Here is an 802-nt window from a genome sequence, read left to right on the forward strand (position 1 = left end):
TTTTTATTGAAAGTTTATAAAAATAATATTTATTGATTAAATAAATTTTGGTTATTTCTTTGAATATATAATAAATGTTTTATTTTTATGTAATTTAATAAATGTACCAAAAAAAGTAAATAATATTTAAATAATTAATTCAATCTTAAAATACATTAAAAATTGATGGTATTATACAACAATCATTGTAAAAATAATCCATCTATATTATGAGCATACGATTTCTTTAAAGAAATAGAGTGAGAAGCACAAGTGAATATCTTTTATAGATCTCATCAACTTTGTTTCTATGACTAATACATATAATTGCCGACATTATTCTTTACAAGGTTGTGTGTGTTACAAACCCAAGTAAGACATGCAAAAATATAGGCAATTTTCTTATAGACGAGTTTGATAGAGAACATAATTTTAACCAATAGATGACTCAAAATTCACTTAGAGGATATGTGAAAAATTACGGACAAATAATTTTTTTCAATAATTGTCAATACTTTTTCAGAAGTGCACAAATTGAATTTTGCCAAATCTAATGGCAAATGAGACGTATGATCCAAAAATTCAATCGGTTAAAATAGCCAATGTTTTTCATAAATTTTTGGTTCATTTCAGAGTTCATAACCACGTAATGAGAAATGTTCACACTTGTATGTATTAGTCTCATCCATAAATTATGTAGGTGAGATTCATAAATATTAAGTCAACTTAGATGATTGATCATATGAATTTGATGATATAATACAAGAATCATGGTAAAATCCTTACTCCATGTATATTGTGAATATGATTTCTACAAAAAAAA

This window comes from Lupinus angustifolius, unplaced genomic scaffold (assembly GCF_001865875.1).
Source record: "Lupinus angustifolius cultivar Tanjil unplaced genomic scaffold, LupAngTanjil_v1.0 Scaffold_444, whole genome shotgun sequence".
NCBI classification, from domain to species: Eukaryota; Viridiplantae; Streptophyta; class Magnoliopsida; order Fabales; family Fabaceae; genus Lupinus; species Lupinus angustifolius.